Raw genomic sequence first — 21,328 nt, 5'->3', positions numbered from 1 at the left:
AGATATAGTGATGTAGTCAAGGAGTTTACCTCGTAGTCTAATTTTTTCTTTTTTAAGATTTACTTATTTATTAGAGAGAGCATACGTGTGAGTGAGGGGTTGCAGAGGGAGAGAATCTCCAAGCAGAGCCCTACACTGGGCTGGATCCCTACGCTGGGCTTGATCCCATGACATTAGACCAATGACCTCAGCTGAAACCAAGAGTTGGATGCTCAGCCGAGCCACCCAGGTGCCTCAACCTCGTAGTCTTAATTTTTAAGTCTCTGATTTAAGGGGGAGATTTGAAGCCTCAGTGTCAAATATTCCTTATTCTAATAACAAAATGTTTATGTCATATCCTAACAGAGAATATGGAGGATGTTTTTTTCCTCAGGAATCTTCTTTTTTCCCTTGCGTCCTGAAATCTCTACTCTGCTATAGTCTGATGTTTTATTCTACTAGTGGATCTTTAAATAAGAAGTTTACAACTTTCTCTTATTGGCTGGTGCCCAATTCCCTTTAAAGATTAATCCTGTATTAAGAATATCAACACCTAAATATTGCTCTTTATTAAGTCTGATACTTTAGTGTGTCACTCAGGCTTTTAGCAGGTGCCCTTTGTCGTAACCCGCTTGATTTCTCACAATCTCTTATGCAGCCTAACGATTACAGCCAGACTTTGTATATGTTATATATTTTAGTGCTGGAAATGGCTTTCCCTTCCCTTTCCGATGCAGCTATAACTCTTGATGACATATTTGACATTCATTGCTCCCCATGATGCTTTGTATTGGCAGCTCTAGCTGTTTCTGGAAATTTCGAAGTCAAAATTATTTTGAAAAATGACAAAAATCCCTAAAGGATCCAATTTTGTTTTCAAATTATCTGTATATAATAAATTGATGTGAAAAAATTGGAAAGTTAAAGTTTATTGGGAATTTTTTTTAAGATTTATTTATTATTTATTTTTTTTAAGATTTATTTATTTTATATATTTATTTTATTTATATGCACGCAAGCAGGGGGAGGGGCAGAGAGAGAGGGAGAGAGTCTGAAGTAGACTTCCTGCTCAGTGCAGAGCCCAACACAGGGCTAAATCCCACAACTGGGAGATCATGACCTGAGCTGAAATCAAGAGTCGGACGCCCAACTGCTTGAGCCACCCCGGTGTCCCATTTACTGGGGAATTTTTAAAACTCTTTTATAAACTTGTAATTTTTTTAGTTCAGATAATCTTTCTGACATATAGAATGGACCTTTACTTTCTTTTAGTACCTAGATGTCTGTTACATTTGTAGGGGTATTTTGTCTTTGTACCATGTCTGGATTATGCATATTTGAGGGCAGAACATGCTAGTCTTGTCTTGCACTACACTTATACTAAGGGATATAAATTGGTATTCATTTGATAAAGTTAAAATACTGTGACTCAACTTTTTCTCCTCACGTGGCCCAAATAAAGTCCTCAGATAATCATAACCCAAGTTACAGAGTAAATCTTCTTTATCTACATTGGACACAGAAGATACTTTGTCTAATTTTGGAGGACAAATCCCATTAGATGCTTTCTTTTCTCTGTCTAGGGTTGTTCTCCTCCCCTCATGCTGAATGATGAGTTTGGGTTTGCAAAATGGTACTATCCTTGAGATTAGCTGCTGTAGTTCTCCAACATCACATCCCTGTATAGGGTCCTCTCAGCAGGGCTCAGTAGCTTCCACTCCTTTTGGATCAGCTTCATTGATGCATCCTTGAGTGCCATGAATGCTTCTCTCCTGACTCTCTAGGAGTAAAATTGCTATTTTACTGCACTCCTTGGAGAAGGACAAAGTCTGATAAGGCAGATTCTGAGCCTGAAGCCTAGGGAAAAATATTGTGTGACTGCTGTGGAGAAGACCCAAGCACAGAGTCTCATTCTGCTGTCAGGTCATTGCATTACTGGAGACACTTGTTAAATTTTAGGAATAACATTTATTTATTATGGATACATAATAAATTATGGATAAATAAATTATGGATACGTAATTTAGCTGCCTTTGGGAAAATGTACCAATTGAGGATTTGGTACCAATCTTACTGACCAGTACAAATGAGCACCAAGCTTTATAGAACAGCAAACTGAAACAGACCGGTCTTTGTCTTTGTCTTTTTTTTTCTTTTAATAAACTTTTTTTGAGAGCAGTTTTTGGTTCACAGCAAAATTGAATGGAACAAAATATTTCTAATTCCTCCCTTCTGTAATAAAAGTTTTTATTTCATAATCACTTTATTCCTTCTCTAATGCTTTTCCTTTCTTTAACGTAGACCTAAGTTTCTTACTTATATCATTTTTCCTTCTCTCTGCAGAACTTCTTGCAAGACAAGTCTATAGGCAATAAATTCCCTCAATTTTTGTTTGAGAACATCTTTTTTCACTTTTTGAAGAATAATTTTGCAGGGTACAGAATTCTAGCTTGGTAGGTTTTCCCTCTTTCACCTCTCTCAATCTTTTTACTCCAATCTCCTTGCTTACATGGTTTCTGAGGAGAAGTCAGATGTCATTCTTATCCTTGCACCTCTATATGAGGTGTTTTTTTTTCCCCCAAGATTTTTTCTGTATCTTTGATTTTCTAGAGTTTGAATATGATATGCCTAGGTTTTTTGTATTTATGCTGCTTTGCTGTTTGTGAACTTCTTGGATCTGTGGATTGGTATCTGACATTTGGAGAAATTCTAAGTTATCACTGCTTCGAATATTCCTTTTTTTCTTTTCCTTCTGGTATTCTCATCATGCATATGTTATATCTTTTGTAGTTATTCCACAGTTCTTGGATATTCTGTTCTGTTTCCCACCCCGTACCCCCCCTTCTTTTTTTCTCCTTGGCTGTTTCTATGGATATATCTGTAAGGGCAGAGATTCTTTCCTCAGCTGTGTCCCACCTACTAATGAGTCCATTAAAGGTCTTCATTTGGGAAACCTGGGTAGCTCAGTCGGTTAAGCATTTGCCTTTGGCTCAGGTCATGACCCCAGGGTCCTGGGATCAAGTCCCGCTTTGGCCTCCTTGCTCAGCGGGGAGCCTGCTTCTCCCTCTACCCTTCTCCCTCTGCCTGCCGCTCCCCCTGCTTGTACCCTCTCTCTCTCTCTGACAAATAAATAAGTAAAACTTTTCTCTTTAAAAAAATAAAAGGGCATTCGTTTCTGTTACAGTGTTTTAGATCCCCAGCATTTTTTTGGTGCTTAGAATTTCCAGCTCAATGGTCATATTATTCATCTGTTCTTATACGTTGCCTGTCTTTTCCATTAGAGTCCTTAGCATATTAATCATGGTTGTTTAAAATTCATACTCTGATAATTCCAACATCCCTACCATATCTGAGTCTGTTTCTGATGCTTGCCCTGTCTCTTCAAGATTTTTTTCCCTTTAGTTATGCCTTATAATTTTTTGTTGAAAGCTGGCCATGATATACTTGGTAAAAGGAATTGTAGTAAATAGGCCTTTAGCAATGTGTTGAGGTGTTGGAAGAGGAAAAGCATTCTATAATTCTGTGAGTAGGTCTCAGTCTTTTAGTGAGCCTGTGCTCCTGAGTTGTGAGCTTCACAAATGCTTCTCAGTTTGTTTTACCCCCCTTGGTGGGGCAGGATGGCTGCAGGATGCTGGAGTTGGGGAATTCCCTTCCCTTAGATCACTTAGGCCCTGATAAAATCCCAACTGGTTAGGCTCTGGTAAAATTGTTTTTCTTGAGGACAGGCCTTGTTAAGAAGAATAAAATGTGCTGATGTATTTAAAAATGGCTAGCTTATTCTTCCCGCTGCTGGAAGCATGAGGTGATTTTTCATTGATCTTCATTGTGAGGACCTGGTAGAGTTCTTGGAGGTAAAACTTACAAAAGTGTGAGGGCCCCCTCATGACTGGTTCCCTCTGGAATTTTTAACTTTCAGATGTGTCCACACTAAGCCTCTTGCAAGTCAAATATAGTCTCCAGTTTTGAGGGCAGCAATTTGCTTTGTAACCCTACTTCTCTGATGGATCTTAGAATTGTTGACTTTTCAGTTTGTTCAGGTTTTTGCTTGTTAGAATGGAGTGATGGCTTCTCAACTGCTTGCATGCTGGACTGTTACTTTTTGCATTGAAAATCTGAATATATGAAGTATGGGAAAAGACTAATATATCTATTAACTAGAAGGATCTTACATAGTATAGTCTGGAATTTTAATTTTGATAGATGAGTTCTGGGAATATTCAAAGGTTTTTATCTGGATTGGGGCAGGCTTTCAGGAATAGAACCTATATACTCTTATTTATACCCTCAGTCAAATTCCTTGAACCATTGGTATTGGATCTAATAATACTGTTATTTATTAAAATAGTTTATCTACAGTAAGCAGATACTGTTTGGACTAGACTGGCCTTGTTTAAAAATCTTTATAGTGAGACTGAGCTGAGTAAGTGAATCTACATCATCTCAGTTTATATATAGGAAGACCAAAGTGGAAGTGAAATCAGTAAAATGAATTCGTAACTGTCTATAAGCTTTCGTTTCTTTATTAATGATAGAAGTGTAAGTGAAACTCTCAAAACTTGGTTGTAGGGGCGCCTGGGTGGCTCAGTTGTTAAATGTCTGCCTTCAGCTCAGGTCATGATCCCAGGGTCCTTGGGATCAAGCCCGGTTTTGGGCTCCTGGCTCCGCAGGAAGCCTGCTTCTCCCTCTCCCACTCCCTCTGCTTGTGTTCCCTCTCTCGCTGTGTCTCTCTCTGTCAAATAAATAAAATCTTTAAAAAAAAAAACTTGGTTGTAAAATAAGATGAAATCTGTTTTCTTATGTAACTGTAACATTGTTTTATTCGAAGCCTAATCAGGAGCAGACAACTGTTAGTAATCTGGAAGCAAAGTTTTCTCAAATGAGTCTCCTCAGAGATTGTGAAAAAAGTAGTATGTGCATGGAGATAAGACTACAAACATGTAAATCTGTATCCTGTTTAGTAGAATTGAAGATGGCTTTGGAAATGTGTGTGTTTGCCTGAAGTATGAGTGGTAAAATCGTTTGTAAGATGTTTTATATTTATAGAAGATGAGAAGCGTCATAAAAAAGCACACTGTACATTTGTCAAGACCCCTAGATCTTGTGCTCGCTTTGGCAGCACATATACTAAAATTGGAACAATACAGAGAAGATTAGCATGGCCCCTGCACAAGGATGACATACAAATTCATGAAGCGTTCCATATTAAAAAAGAAAAAAAAAAAAAAGACCCCTAGATCTTTACCTCAGAAAGTGAACCTTAATGTATGCAAAGTTTAGAAAAATCATTTAGGAGTTTGGGGCATCCCAGGATATATTGCAGATTGAGACAGAAGAATCTAATTCTCTTAGAAGTTATGAAAGAATCTCACTGGATAGAGTTGGGGAGGAAAAGTGCTGACCTAATTAACTTTGGAAATGCATGGAACCTGCAAGACTAAAGGCAAAAGGAACTGCACATAAGCAGTGTGCTCTAGTTGTCAGTGTTGCTTCCCACAGAGGTACAATGAACAATTCTGATTGCATACTAGAATGAAACAAATAAAATAGATGGTATGTGGTGGGAACCTGGTTTCTTACTGTTGGAGTGGGAAGTTACAGATAAACAATGAGAGGAGGCTAGAATGAACTGAAGACATCAGTATGAGCTCATATTTAACTTAATATACAGTGTACATTTTAAATGAGTTTAGTTCATTAACTTCAAAGCAATCAAAAGTAAAAATTTCAGCCCTGGAGCTAATGTACAGTTTTTTTATAATTAAGGTAGGACTAGTAGAGAAGTATGTTGTAGTTAATATTTTCAGCATTTGGTTTAAAAAGTATTCTAGGATTTGTCACGTCTCACAGAATGTGGGAGAGTCCTAAGTCCAAACATGTGTATTACCATATTGTTGAATGATTTCTGCTGAGGGAGATTTGTATTGATACAAACAAATACATAACCCTTGATCATAGAGTAATGATTATATTTTGCAGTATTTGTAACTTTCTTTAAATTACTGTTAAATTTATGTGGTATGCTGCTTGCTTCTCTTTCATTCCCAAGAGGAAACACAGAAACAGTTTTGGTGTAGGTAATGCTTGTACCTAATTTTAAATTAAACAGTTTGTGGCAGGATTTGTAGAATGGCCGTTTTCAAGTCCTTGTGGGAGGCTGAGATAAATGACTATAGCGTGCCATATAAGGGCTTGGGAAAATACAGGTCCTCTTTTTTTCTTTTGATGAAATGAAGGGCTTGAATAAAATAATTAGGGAAATAACTTCTTAAAAACCTTGGAGCATCTTTGTAATTTGTATTATGCTTAGCTAATGGCATGAATGCCTACCACATTTTCTGGGAGAATGATTTAAAATACTTTATCTTGGTGTTGGACTGTGTCAGCTATAATTTTGGGTTCAGAAAATGCAGTCACAATATCATTGAGATTTAATTGATGTTTTTTCTGAATTGATGTAGATTTATCCTAGAAATACTGCTTAGTGTTTCCTAGAGTTGTGTATATTACTTCTATTATTATGTGTTTACTGGGTGTTCTCTGATGTTACAAAGACATATTTATATGGAAAGGTAACCAATACTTTGGTTTTGTTCTCCGGTTACAATAAAGATTTTTTTTTTTAAAGATTTTATTTATTTATTTGAGAGAGAGAATGAGAGAGAACACTAAAGATTCTGATTTAGTTCAGGGTAGAACTTGAGATTTGCTGAGGCTGTTGGTACCTGGTCCACATTTTGAGTAGCAAAGGGTGTGCAGAAGTTTTCTAGAAAGGTCCAGATTATAAATGTTTTAGTCTTTGTGGGCCACATATGGTCTCTGTTGGATGTTCTTTTTTCTTTTTCTTTCTTTCTTTCTTTCTTTCTTTCTTTCTTTCTTTCTTTCTTTCTTTCTTTTTCTTTCTTTTTTTTTTTTTTAACAACCTTTAAAAATATAAAAACCCTTTTTAGCTAGGGTCATACAAAAAGCAAGGCATGGGTTGGATTTGACCCCCTGACCATAGTTTGCCTATTTTTGCTTTAGAGAAAGGGTGTATGCATTTAGTTGTTGATATAAGCAAAAATTCTAGAATTGATGTTTGTTGTGACTTTTCTGTATTTCAGATGACCATATGATTTTTCTTTTACATATTAATGAGGTGAATTATCGCTGATGGTTCAGAAGTTGGTTGCTGTGGGTTTTTTTTTCCTTAGTTTAATTGGGGTATAATTTTACATATGGTAAAATTCACCCTTTTCAGAGTATGATAATATGAATTTTGACAAATGCATACAATTGTGTATCGCCAAAGATGAAAAAGCTGGACCCTAGTTAAAACAGTAAGAACAGATTTTAATCAGTAATATATTATTGCAACATGGAAAAGAGTACGGCATAAATGGAACTCTACTTTGATTTGTACATGGGTAACTCAGTATTTTAAAGGGAGAATGAGGGAGTAGGGAGGGGGTGAGCAGGGGTTCAGTAGAGTCAGGGGAGTGATAAATTACAAAAAGCTGGAAGGGGAAATTGGTCTATGTGAAACCATCTGGGTTGGCTAACTGGCACTTATCAGAGGCTCCTCTCCTCCCACAGAGACGGGCAGACAGGGGCCCTGTGTTCAGGTGTTGGCTGGAACAAACAGTAAATTCTTTTGGCAGCAGTGAGTTTCTCAGGCAGGCACTTTACGAGGGACTAGGGTCATCTTAGGGATGCAGCCTTGAGCTGTTAGAAACTGTTAGTTAGTATTTTGTTCAAGTCTTTTTTGGCCAAAGTTGAGGCCTAGCTGAGCGACTCAGTGGAGCCTGGCTAGAGTTCAGTCAGAGACTCTTTGTCAATATCAGCACCACAATTGAGGTACAGAACTGTTCCATCACCCCCCAAAATTTCCTTATGCTTTTTTGTACTTACCGTCTTGCCCCCACTCTCAGCTCCTTGAAGTTAACTTGTTTTCTGTTCTGTAGTTTTCTGGAATGTCATACGAATGGAATCATACAGTATGTATAGCCTTTTGAGATTGGCTTTTTTGACTCAGCACAATACGTTTGAGGTTTATCTATGTTGTGTGTATCAGTAGTTTTGTTGTGGCTGAGCAGTATGTATTACAGTTTGTCTATCCATTCATTAGTTCAAGAACATTTGGGTTGTATCCAGTTTGGACAATTAAAAGTAAAGCTGCTATAACTATTTGTATGCAGGTTTTTGTGTGAACCTAAGTTTTTATTTCTCTTTCATTACTCTTGGGTAAATACCCAGGAGTCAGATTGCTGGGTTCTGTGGTAACTATAATTAACTTTATAAGAAACTGAAATTTTGCCAAAGTGGCTATACCATTTTTTATTCCCACTAGCAGTGTATGGGAGCTCAAGTAACTTTGCATCCTCACCAGTACTTGAAATTGTCAGTTAGTTTCCTTTAAGCTATTCTTATATGTATGCAGTGGTATCTCATATGTGTGTGTGTGTGTGTGTGTGTGTTTTAAACACTGTCAAATCAGCTTTATTATTCAGAGCCACTTTGCAGAATTCATAGTATACAGCATATTCATTTCATAGGTTGTTTACAATTATCATTCTAGAGATACCAAAGGAAGATTCAAGTATAAATGCAGTGGAGTCTGAGCCTTGCCATATGCTGCTTCTATGCATGGAGGGTGGTGGTTCCCAGCTTGGTGGGGGCAGATGGCCCCCATTCTGAGGGCTGATTAATCCCTGGGTAAAGTTACCAACTTAGGCTCTCTCAATTTAGGCATTAAGTCAGGGTATGGCTAGTAAAACATAAACTACTCTAGGTTTTTTAGACAGAAACATTTTAAAAATTATATTCCATAATTATAATATTTAAAAATATAGTACTTGGGGTACCTGGGTGGCTCAGTGGGTTAAGCATCTGACTCTTGATTTCCGCTCAGGTCAGGATCTCAGGTCATGAGATTGCGCCCCCCCATCAAGTTCCGCACTGGGCATGGAGCCTGCAGATTCTCTCTCCATCTCTCTTTGAGTCTTCCCCCATTCCCCCGCCCCATGAATACTCTCTCCCCCCACCCAAAATACAGTTCTTTCTAAAGCTTTTAAATTTAGCCTACAGATCTTAGTTTTTAAATTGTAGTGTAGTTGACATAAAATATGATAATAGTTTGAAGTGTTTAGCATAGTGATTCAACAATTACATACATTATTAAAATGCCTACTGTGATAAGTGTAGTTACCATCTGTTGACATACAAAGTTATTACAGTATTATGGATTATATTCCTTATGCTATACTTTTCATCCCTGTAACTGACTTATTTATTAACTGTAAGTTTATAATTCTTAATCCCCTTCACCTATTTTGCTCATGTCCCCCTCCCTAAAACCACTCTCACTTTTGACACCAGTTGCAGATTGGGGGTCCACAGGACTAACTTTAGGTTCACTAATTTACTAGGACTCTCAGAATTCACTGAAAGTTGTTATATGCTAGTTATGGTTTATTTCAATATGAATAAAAATCAGCCAGGGAAAGAGGTGCACAGGACAGGGTCCACTAGAGTTCCAAATGCAGAGCTTCTAGTTGTCTTCTCCAAGTGGGGTTAGTTGTGTGGACAGCGTTTACTTCTCCCGCGCTGTGTGACAACATGCAGAGTAATGCCAACCAGGTCATTACTTCCTGCTTGACTGACTTTAGTCTCTAGCCCCTCTAGAGATTGGACTTAATACTGAGTGGCCCAAAGCTCCTACTATAAATCACATTGTTGGCCTAGACTATCTGAGGTGGCTCATGGCCTCAGATAAACAAAAAGACTATCTTCAGACAGAGTCTAAAAGACTCTTATCAATGAGATAGTCCAGGGGTTTAGAAATTACCTCTCACTGGCTGAGGGCAAAGACCAGACCTCTCCTAGGGCAAGGTTAATCATTTACTGCATATATGTATATAGAAGTATATTGGTTAGTTTCCAAATTTTTAGGATTTTGTAGATAATGTCCTCTTACAGGGGCTAGTCTAATTCTCTTGTGGCCAGAGAACTTACTATATATGATTTCAGTTCTTTGTTGCATGGCCCATATTCTTGTGAATATTCTATATGTACTTGAGAAGACTGTTCATTCTGTTTTGGAGTGTTTCCTTTTCCTGTGCAGTGCAGTAATTTTTGTCTTAAGATTAGAATTTTTTGGTCTTTGAGAATTTTAGAGAGTTTACCAGTAGGTATGTGGGCTATGTCCTCCCTTTTTCTCCCACCTGGGAAAGATAAATTTACTCTTTTGATTTTATTAGTAGTTTTATCTTATTCAGGTTTCTAAAAACTTGTCTTGATATAGTTTTGTAAGCTCATGTTTTTCCTGTGCTTTTCTCTGTGGTGCTTTTTTTTTTTTTTAATACTTTGGGGATCTCTTCTCCCTTTATTTTTCTTATAGTTTCTTTGGATTAGCTCTTTACTTTTCATCCTTTTAGCTTTTAATAATTTAAATGTCTTTAGTACTCTTTTTACCTGTACTTCAAAGTTTCATTATTTGCATCTAATACTTCTGTAATAATATAATAGATTTCTTTGAATTGTGTTTTATTTTTTAGAAATGTGAATCTTAATTTCCAGACAGACAGATATGGATTTTTTTTCCTAGTTATTATTTCTAGGTTAATTAATTACATTTACTCTTCGACATGTGTATTAGTCCTATACTTAAGGTTTGCATTATGGTCCAGTGTGTGGTTATATTTAAAAAATACTCCATTTGGGGCGGATGGCTGGCTCGCTCAGTCAGTGGAGTATGCAGCTCTTGCTGTCAGGGTTGTGAGTTCAAACCCCACTTTGGGTGTGGAGTTACTAAGAAAAAAATAAAAAATCTTCAAAAAAATATTCCATGTGTGCTTGAAAAGACTGTATATTTTGTGGTTTTTGAATGCAGTGTTTTAGATGTGTCCATTAAATCAAACTTGTTTGTACTGTTGAAATTTTCTGATTCCTAACTGATTTTTAAGTCTGATTTATTAAGAGAAGTGCGTTAAAAAATCTTACACTTGGTAATTAATTTGACAATTTCTTTTTATAGATATGCCTATTTTGCTTTATGTGCATTGAGGCTGTGTTTTGAAATACAGGTAGATAAGGAATTTTCTTCCTGATGTACCTCATACCATTATTTAGTGACTTTATTGCTACTACTGCATTTTGCCATAGAGTCCTTTTTGTTAGGTATCACTTGCTATATCCACTTTCTTGTAAATTTTTGCATCATATATAGTGTTCCATCTTTTTACATTATGTGTGTTTATATTTTCTAGGTGTTTCTTTTTTAAGTAGCGTATAGTTGGAATTTTTGGTTTGATTTTAAATCCATCATTAAAAATGTATCTTCTAGGGGCACCTGGGTGGCTCAGTTGGTTAAGTGTCTGCCTTTGGCTCAGGTCATGATCCCACGGTCCTGGGATTAAACCTGGCATCGGGTCCCTGCTCAGCGGGAGAGTTTGCTTCTTCTTCTCCCTCTGCCCGTCCTCCCTGCTTTTGCTCTCTCTCTCTCAAATAAGTAAATAAAATCTTCAAAAAAAAAAAATGTGTCTTCTACTGAAGCTTTTTTCAGTCCTTTTACAACTTGTGCTTATTGTAATTGCTAATATAGCTGTACTCATATCTGACTTCTTATTTTGAGTTCCTTCTATTTGTTCTGCCCATTTCTTTTCTTTCTTGTCTTTCTTATTGATTATATTTTGTCAGTTTTTTCCCTTCTACAAATTTGCAGTCTTTTTGAGAATAAAAAAAATATCTTATTTGGAAAAATTTTTTAAATTCTGGGAATTTTTAATATGTACACTTAGGAAATTCTTAGTATACTTTACCTCTGTTTATTACTTTCCTGGCTTATATATTATCATTATCTTGAGTTTAGGTTCTGCTTCCTTGTTTCTAACCCATAAGACATTATTTTTAAAATTTAGATTTATCATTCTATCTTGCATGTTAGAACTCTGGGATAATTTTTCTAAATCTTTAGAATTTCCTTTAGTGAAGTCCTGTTGGGGGCAGACTCTCTCAGGCTTTGTTTATCTGAATCTACCTTTATTTTGCCTTTGTTTTAAATTTTTTTGTATAGGATACAATTCCAGGTCAACAGATATTTTTTCTTACCATGTTAATGGTATTATTCTGTTGTCTGATGGCTTTCTTTGTTGTTGTTGAAACTATCCATTATTACCACTCCTCTCTGATTACAGTTTTAGTGTGATTTATCTAGTTTTAAAAAAATTTATCTAGATTTTTATTATGCTAATTGGTATTTGGTTTCTTGATTCTGTGGACTGATGTCTTTCATCAGTTCTAGAAAACTCTCCTAAAATATTGCTTTTACATCATTTTTCTTTTCTTATAGAACTCTTAACTAGACATTTGTTTTCCTTACTCTTTTAACCTCTCTTTCATGAATCCATTTCTTTGTGTATTTAGCACTAGAGATTATCCAGAATTATCTTCATGTTCATTAATTATGTCTATTATAGTCAGGTATTTCTACTGTTTCCGTGTATGTGTGTGTGTGTGTGTTTTCCTTTTAGCTTACCCATTGAGAGTGTTTAAGTTGGGGTTTCTGGCATTATGTGTATTCTCTCATCTAAGGGGGCTACCTTGTATAGATTATAGAGACCATCTCTCCTCTCCTCCTTTCTCAATTTTTCCTTTCTATGTTTCCTGTGCTCAGAATATTTGCTTTAATTTTTATGGGTACAGACATGCATTTAAAATATTTTTATACTTTTATCTGTCATTTTTTAGGTGCTCTTTAGTAGGAAGGTTTCTCTGGGCTTCTAGTCTGTCATTTTGCCAAAAACAGATTTTATAAGTTTTTTTGTCCTCTCCATTCCCCAATATTTACAATTTCTTTTCTGTACGATTTCATATGTTGCACTGTTTCTAATACTGAGAAGCGTTAAGTATGTTCAGCTTGCTGCTTCTCCTTTTTTGTTTCAGCTTTTTTTTTTTTTAAGATCTTATTTATTTGAGAAGGAGAGAGAGAGCACGAGCAGCGGGGAGGTGCGGAGGGAGAGTGACAAGGAGACTCCCTGCTGAGCAGGGAGCCCAATGTGGGGCTTGATCCCAGGACCCCAGGATCATGACCTGAGCCGAAGGCAGACCCTTAACCAACTGAGCCACTCAGGCACCCCATATGGTTTAGTTTTTTTGTATATTTTAAACACTCATAAACTTACATTTCATACCTACAAAAAAGATAAAAAGAATTACATAATGAACAATGGTATGCCTACTATACAAGCTAAGCAATAGAGTAGTATCAGTACAATTTGTTCTTCATACTGGTTGCTTCCTTGCTTGCACCATACATCATATTAAATTCTTTACTTTTGGAGATGTGAAGTAGAATGAGACTCTAAAAGAACCTCCCACCATGAGTTTTAAAAATATATACTAGATTTCCAATTTGATAAATTTTGAGAGTTGGATTAGAAATTAATTTGTAGTCTGCTCCCATTTTCTTTTTGTCATTTATTTCAACTGAAGGAAAAAGTTTATTGTGTAGCTTTCAGATGATTTTGTCCTTCTTTTCTACATGCTTCCCATCTCTGGTAGATTAATGAATGCCTACTGAAACATACTGTTCAGCTTTTTAAGTGGTGTTTATATAGAATTTATTAACAAATTAATATCTTACCCATTGCTTTGTGTTCTTTTGCAAACTAAATCTTTGTGAAATGAACCTATTTAAAATATATGTTTCTGGGGCACCTGGGTGGCTCAGTAGTTAAGCGTCTGCCTCGGCTCAGGTCATGATCCCAGGGTCCTGGGATCAAGCCCCACATCGGGCTCCCTGCTCGGCAGGAAGCCTGCCTCTCCCTCTCCCACTACCCCTGCTTGTGTTCCTGTTCTATCTCTTCTGTCAAACAAATAAATAAAATCTTTAAAAAATATATAAATAAAAAAGTAAAATATATGTTTCTGATGTTTTAAAAAATAAGTATTAAATAACTGTTTCTGTCTTGTTTCTTCTGTGGTTACCTTAAAGTTTTTTCTTTGACTTGTTTGACTCCAGGGTGAAATTAGAAGTAACTTATTCTTGCCTTTTGGCCCTAGATAGTATCTAGGTAGCTCTAAAATTAGCACCATTATCAGAAGACTGGAGATCTTCTAGATCATATTTCACCCTGATTTTTGGAGTCTCAGAAAGAAATGGACTCAGTAATAATCTCAAAGAGTCTTAATGTCTTCCCGACCTCCACAAAGAGTGGGTTGGCTTTAGGGTGTGTCTGTCTAGCGTGGGTGTCTGATTAAGGTTGCAGACTTTTCTCTGCTTGATCTGTGTGGATTTGAAAAAGAGAGTAATAAGTGATGACTTTTATTTTCATGAGTGTTTAAACACTTGGAAGTATACCAATTTTCCCTGGTGAAATCTTAGAATTATTAATTGCTTTTTGAGTAATGCAGTTTTGTTAAAGGCTTCTTTTTTTAATTTTAATTTTTTTTAAGATTTTATTCATTTGACAGAGAGAGAGCACAAGTAGGCAGAGGCCGCAGAGAGAGAGCGAGAAGCAGGCTCCCCACTGAGCAGAGAGCCCAATGCGGGGCTTGATCCCAGGACCCTAGGATCACTACCTGAGCCAAAAGCAGCCGCTTAACCGACTGAGCCACCCAGGCGCCCCATGTTGGCTTCTTAAATATTGATCTCCTACTTGACTGGACCTACTGAAGTACAAAACAAAAAAATTATAATTATTTTAAAAAATGTTAGTTTTGTGATCTTTTTCACACTTTAGTTAGCATAGCTAAGGGTAGATGCAAGTCACCCAGTGTCAAAGTAATACAATGTCAAAGTGACTATTGTATATATTTTTATGAAAATCATAGGTAACTTAACGTGCCTTTTTTTAAAGCATTTTGACAGCATGTTCTAAACTGAGAATAAGAGCTCTAAAGGGATATTTATTATATTCACTTGTTCATATCCTATAAGTAAAATGAGACTCTCGTGTGTGTAAGATCTTCAATGAATAAGCAAACTTAAAACTCCATTGAGGGTTGCCAGTAAATATTTTTATATGTAAAGAATTGGAATCTAAAAGTTTGGAAATTTGTAATAACAATTTGAAAATCTATTTTCATCCTTACATATCTTTGGATATTTATACTTAGTACAATTTAAGCAGTAATTGTGAAGTCTAAAAATCCCATTTCTCAAGTTATAAAACTTTTGAGGGAAATATGGAAGACTTGTGTGGGAAATAGTTTATTTGGTGCTTTGCTTCCTTATATAATCTTCCATAGCTTTAAGAGCTACTTATTAAATAATATTTAGGGCCAGCTGGTTAGTGAGTTAAATATATTAACATCACTGTAAAAGAGTGCTATGGATAAACAGATACTTCAGGAAGTCAGATCCCTCTTCACTCTTTCTAGACCTTAAGTGAGTTAGAATTCTTGGAGGAGCTTTTATTTTTTTAATTAAAGAAAAAATACTGTTTGTTTTGTTGTCCACCTGTTAATGTCCGAGCAGAGTGGGGAAGTGCCCTGGAATTGGGCAGGCAAGCAGGGTGGCTGGTTCGCAGGCCTACACCTAACCCCAGGAGAGGATGCTAGGCAGTGGGGCCTGGCCCAGGCACACCAAGGGCAGTACCAGGAGGGTGGCCCAGGCAGGCAGACCCACCAGGGAACCTGTAAGGCCAGCCCTTGAGAAAGTATCTAAGCCATGGTACGTGTCCAGGCCAGAGCCTAACCCAGGGAGGCAGGGTTGGGGCTGGTTGGTGGCTCCCAGAGCCTAGGGCCTGGCATTTCTAGGGACCTCCCCAAGCTGCTGCTGGAACCCAAGGCATGTCTACCAGTTGGACTCAAGCAGCTCCTGAAGGCAGACATGGAGGTGGTGGTTCTTGTCCTCTAGGTGGTCCAGACAGGAGTTGATCTGATCCACCATGGAGTTGATGGCAGCATATTCTGCTTTCCCAAGGCCATCGTCCTTGCCTCTTGCACCTGCCTCCACCAGCATGCCCAGATCCTCACTGGGGCCCGGCACCGTGGGCTCGGATGCCACAAGGGCTGCGCTGCAATGGAACGTGCCAACAGCCGGTGCCAGTCAGAAGGTCAAGGAGCTTTTAGACAATATTGATATGTGGGTCCCAACCCAGACCCATTTAATGAGAATCTCTGATGGAAGAGCCCAAGTTGCTGATATTTTTAAGAGTTTCTGAAGTCCTTCCCAAATGCTGCCATGACTGAAAATTGGCATCATCATCATCATCACTAGTATTATTGTTATTACTGTGTTTGTGTGTGGAGCGGGGAGCACAGCCTAAGAAACACTGTGCTAAAGAAAACTTGTATTAGTCCATTCAGGCTTCTACAACAAAATACCATTGCTGGTGGCTTATAAACAGCAGAAATTTATTCTGGAGATTGGAAAACCCAAGCTCAGGGTGCTGACAGTTTGGGTGTCTGGTGAGGGCCTGCTTCCTCCATGGCTGTTTTTCACTGAAACCTCACAAGGTAGAAAAGGATAAGGGAGCTTTCTTGGGCCTTTTTAATAAGGGCAGTAATCCTATTCATGAAGGCTCCACCCTTATGACCTAATCACCCCCAGAATCCCTACCTCCTAATACCATTACATTGGGAGGTGAGATTTCAACATATGGGTTTTGGGGGTGACTAGACTTTCAGACCATAGCATAATTGTTAATTATATTTATAATTCTAGTTTCTGAATATTCAAGAACTGGTTATGTCATGGCCATTATGTATTAATGATTATTGGGTTTTGAAATTATGAAAGTGTGAGTAAATCAAACAGGTTAGTTGAGTTTTCTTTCTTTTACACCTCATTATTTCATTGTTTATGGTGACATAAATACCAAATTTTAATGTTAAGTTGGCTTTTCTGTCTGTCACAGAGTGTTCCCTTTATATCAGTTTTCATCAAGATAATGTTTTAGATAAGTGTACAGATGGAAGGTTCAGGATGTAATTTGCCTGATAGTTCTCTGCCAGTCATTCTTATGAATGTTGACATTGGCCCTTAGGAGAGGAGTCCCAGTAGATTGAGGGAAGAGCTGTGAAACTTTTGAACATGCCATTTGTAAGATGTTGGGATGGGGGGACTTCTAACATAAGAGGCTTTGTTGGTAGAAGAGTTGAAGTGACCATCTAAACTTTTAAAGTGATGCTTTTGGATGGTATTGGATCTAAAAATGCATGTTAGTGTTCATAGTTTTAAGTAATAGAAACCTCTGTGGTTTAAACAGAAAAAGTATTTTTAAAGAGGTTATTGGGTTACTCATAAAATTTCCTAAATCGTAGAAGAACCAGGCTTGGAGTCTGTAGCCAGGTACAATGCTAAAAATCATACCACAGACCTGGCCCAGTGATGGCACCACTGTTAGGTAGCATGTTTACCACCGTTTGTACTCTCACTGACATGAGGCAACAGATACTCCTAAAGCTGTTGCTAGTGCTTCCTTGCAAAACTGTATTAAAGAAGGATGAATTAATTCAAACTGGATTTAATGAGCCTTTGCTATTGCCCCCAACCTCACCAGCATGGGTTGCTTGTGGTCCTTGCTGCTGCTTCTCTGCTGTTGCTTCCTTCTCTTCTGCCTCCACTTTCTCTTTTTCTCGGTTTGTCTGACAGACAAAACCCAAATATTATGCCCCCTGTCCCGACTGCAAGGGAGATTTAGAAAGCAAATATCTTGTGCTTTCAGGACGTGCCTCTGCCTCATGAAGCAGAGGATTCTTTAAACACAGGAAGGTAGATGAGACACTCTATAGCTCCCTAAAATGCCAGGTATCCACAGCAGACATTTTGTGAGTGCATGATCATAGGACCTGTGGATATCTTTGCTGTGATTTGTGTATTGTTTCTATTTTTCCCCCTTTTTAGTGTTGAAAAAGTGAATGAGGTATGATGGTGGATATAAAGGAAGACAGTTAACTATAAATTTTGTAACTGGAATGGGCCCCAGGAATAATGTAAGCCAATCTAAAAAAGAAAACACTAATTTTAAGGGTTAATGTTCTTTAGGTAGATGTCATTCTCTGAGAAATCATATTTACTCCTGATAATGAAACCTATTTCTACCCCCATTAGTACTCATAAGAAAGCTGCTATAATACCCACAGTGACAAATGTCTTTGGCATTTGTTCCTGCTGTATCAGGGCAAAGTACAATATAATAAAAGCAGGTAAGATGAGCTTGAGAAATGGGGAAAAACTGAGAGCTTTTCCCCTAAGGTCAGGAACACGGCGGGGATGTCCACTATCACCACTGCTATTCAACATAGTACTAGGGGTCCTAGCCACAGCAATCAGACAACAAAAAAATAAAAGGCACCCGAATCGGCAAAGAAGTCAAACTCTCACTCTTTGCAGACAGTATGATACTTTATGTGGAAAACCCAAAAGACTCCACCCCATGGGCGCCTGGGTGGCTCAGTTGGTTAAGCAACTGCCTTCGGCTCGTGTCATGATCCCGGAGTCCCGGGATCGAGTCCCACATCGGGCTCCCTGCTCGGCGGGGAGTCTGCTTCTCCCTCTGACCCTCCCCCCTCTCGTGCTCTCTGTCTCTCATTCTCTCTCTCTCAAATAAATAAAATCTTTAAAAAAAAAAAAAAAAAACTCCACCCCATAACTGCTAGAACTCATACAGGAATTCAGTGAAGTGGCAGGATATAAAATCAATGCACAGAAATCAGTGGCATTCCTATACACCAACAACAAGACAGAAGAAAGAGAAATTAAGGAGTCGATCTCATTTACAATTGCACCCAAAACCATAAGATACCTAGGAATAAATCTAACCAAAGAGGCAAAGAATCTGTACTCAGAAAACTATAGAATACTCATGAAAGAAATTGAGGAAGACACAAAGAAATGGAAAAATGTTCCACGCTCATGGATTGGAAGAAGAAATATTGTGAAAATGTCAATGCTACCTAGAGCAGTCTACACATTTAATGCAATCCCTATCAAAATACCATCCACTTTTTTCAAAGAAATGGAACAAATAATCCTAAAATTTGTATGGAACCAGAAAAGACCCCGAACAGCCAGAGGAATGTTGAAAAAGAAAAGCAAAGCTGGTGGCATCCCAAGTCCGGACGTCAAGCTCTATTACAAAGCTGTCATCATCAAGACAGTATGGTACTGGCACAAAAACAGACACATGGATCAATGGAACAGAATCGAGAGCCCAGAAATGGACCCTCAACTCTATGGTCAACTAATCTTCGACAAAGCAGGAAAGAATGTCCAGTGGAAAAAAGACAGTCTCTTTAACAAATGGTGTTCAGAAATTGGACAGCCACATGCAGAAGAATGAAACTGGACCATTTCCTTACACCACACACAAAAATAGACTCCCAAAATGGACGAAAGACCTCAGTGTGAGACAGGAATCCATCAAAATCCTAGAGGAGAACACAGGCAGCAACCTCTTCAACCTCAGCTGCAGCAACTTCTTCCTAGAGACATCGCCAAAGGCCATGGAACCAAGGGCAAAAATGAACTATTGGGACTTCATTTGCACAGCAAAGGAAACAGTCAACAAAACCAAAAGACAACTGACAGAATGGGAGAAGACATTTGCATATGATGTATCAGATAAAGGGCTAGTATCCAGAATCTATAAAGAACTTATCAAACTCAACACTCAAAGAGTAATCCAATCAAGAAATGGGCAGAAGACACGAACAGATATTTTTCCAAAGAAGACATCCAAATGGCGAACAGACACATGAAAAAGTGCTCAACATCGCTCGGCATCAGGGAAATCCAAATCAAAACCTCAATGAGATACCACCTCACACCAGTCAGAATGGCTAAAATTAACAAGTCAGGAAACGACAGATGTTGGTGAGGATGCGGAGAAAGGGGAACTCTCCTACACTGTTGGTGGGAATGCAAGCTGGTGCAGCCACTCTGGCAAACAGTATGGAGGTCCCTCAAAAAGTTGAAAATAGAGCTACCTTACGACCCAGCAATTGCACTACTGGGTATTTACCCCAAAGATACAAATGTAGTGATCCGAAGGGGTACGTTCACCCCAGTGTTTATAGCAGCAATGTCCACAATAGCCAAACTATGGAAAGAGCCAAGATGTCCATCGACAGATGAATGGATAAAGAAGATGTGTGTGTGTGTGTGTGTGTGTGTGTGTGTGTGTGTGTGTGTGTGTGCGCGCGCTCGCGCGCGCGCGCGCAGTGGAATATTATGCAGCCATCAAAAGGAATGAAATCTTGCCATTTGCAACGACGTGGATGGAACTAGAGGGTATTATGCCAAGTGAAATGAGTTAATCAGAGAAAGACAAGTATCATATGATCTCACTGATATGAGGAATTCTTAATCTCAGGAAACAAACTGAGGGTTGCTGGAGTGGTGGGGGGGTGGGAGGGATGGGGCGGCTGGGTGATAGACATTGGGGAGGGTATGTGCTATGGTGAACGCTGTGAATTGTGTAAGACTGCTGAATCACAGACCTGTACCTCTGAAACAAATAATACATTATATGTTAAAAAAAAAAAAGGTAGTAAGAAGGGAAAAATGAAGGGGGGGGATCGGAGGGGGAGATGAACCATGAGAGACTATGGACTCTTAGAAACAAACTGAGTATTTTAGAGGGGTGGGGGGATGTGGGGATGGTTTAGTCTGGTGATGGGTATTAAGGAGGGCACGTATTGAATGGAGCATTGGGTGTTATATGCAAACAATCATGGAACACTACATCAAAAACTAATGAGGTAATGTATGGTGACTAACAAAAAAAAAAAAAAAGATGAGCTTTAGAAGTGAACTGAGGAAATACTCAAGGGTGGTAACGGCAAGATTCTCCTCAAAAACTAATTTCCAGATTCCTGTAATATATCAGACAGTAATTAAAGGCATGACTGAAATAATTTTATCTTGAAAAAAGAAATTGTCTCTACCAGACCATTAAGAAAAAGTCAGTGAGGCTATCTATGTAGAGCTTCTAGCTTTGGGTGATGGGATATTCTCGTATACCCTCTGAGGTGGCCTAGTAGCAAAACGTGTATAGAATAGACAAGTTATATTAGTAGACTCTCTACTAAATAGATAGACTAATTTAACTATCTAAAAATAGATTAGGTATAAACCAGTTTTAAATTTACGGAAATATTGTTGCAGTAAAGCTTTATAAGTATTGTTATAGAAATCTGTACAGTGGGGGAACAAAGGAGAGAGTACTCAGTTTTATTTGGGGAGCTATTTCAGGTTGGCATTTTCTAGCTGAGCAGTTGTTTTCCAGGGAGACAAGGTAATAGCTTTTAGTCAGTAGGAACACTATGTGCCAGACTCTCATGCCATTGCACATTCAAGGAATAGCAAACAGCTTGTTACGGGAGCATAGTAGAAGAATAATGATATTCATTAAAATAAAATTCT

At 38.0% G+C, this 21,328-nt stretch overlaps 1 protein-coding gene, 1 non-coding gene and 1 pseudogene across 2 annotated transcripts in view; 2 read left to right on the top strand and 1 right to left on the bottom strand.

Annotated features, from left to right (window-relative positions):
• LRP6 (LDL receptor related protein 6) overlaps positions 1-21,328 on the top strand; it is a 169,064-nt gene that overhangs the window by 36,586 nt on the left and 111,150 nt on the right. The gene's annotated exons all lie outside the window — the stretch shown is intronic.
• Positions 5,080-5,186, top strand: LOC114221747 (U6 spliceosomal RNA). Its single transcript, XR_003611799.1, has one exon. It is a non-coding gene; the product is annotated as a U6 spliceosomal RNA (small nuclear RNA).
• Positions 15,695-17,343, bottom strand: LOC114204008 (bublin coiled-coil protein pseudogene; annotated as a pseudogene).

This window comes from Eumetopias jubatus, unplaced genomic scaffold (assembly GCF_037043125.1).
Source record: "Eumetopias jubatus isolate StellerSeaLion01/CBP00866 unplaced genomic scaffold, mEumJub1_p1.0 scaffold_8, whole genome shotgun sequence".
Taxonomy (NCBI): Eukaryota; Metazoa; Chordata; class Mammalia; order Carnivora; family Otariidae; genus Eumetopias; species Eumetopias jubatus.
This window is presented reverse-complemented; position numbering and strand designations above follow the sequence as displayed.